This window comes from Dreissena polymorpha, chromosome 7, assembly GCF_020536995.1.
Source record: "Dreissena polymorpha isolate Duluth1 chromosome 7, UMN_Dpol_1.0, whole genome shotgun sequence".
In the NCBI taxonomy this organism is placed as follows: domain Eukaryota; kingdom Metazoa; phylum Mollusca; class Bivalvia; order Myida; family Dreissenidae; genus Dreissena; species Dreissena polymorpha.
Genome location: NC_068361.1, coordinates 83,834,852 through 83,835,296, shown reverse-complemented (window position 1 = coordinate 83,835,296; position 445 = coordinate 83,834,852).

The following is a 445-nucleotide window of genomic DNA, read 5'->3' as shown; positions in this document are numbered from 1 at the left end:
GCTAATGCCATAATCTAAAAATAAATGCTGGTCGAGCAGGGTTTCTCTGCACGAGCAGAAAAAATGCTGGTCGAGCAGTAAATTTGCTGCTCGAGCAGCATTTTGCTGGTCGAGCAGCATTTAAATGCTGCTCGAGCAGCATTTTTTTCTGCTCGAGCAGAAGTTAAAGTTTCGACCCCTTTGGTATCCCATAATTTATAACGTGCTTGTACGAGCTACAACACTAAACTGGCGACGAGGATGGCCAACCTTCCTCCATTTCCTTCGTTCAACATCCATGACAGCGGCGACACGTCAAATTCTTCGTCAAATTCAGCCGGCGTACGGTGGCGTAAGTGGACGGAAAAATTAGACAATTTAATCTGTGCACTGGACATTGATATTGACAAGCGCAAAAAGGCTCTCCTTCTGCATTACTGTGGCGAAGAGTGTTTCGACATATATG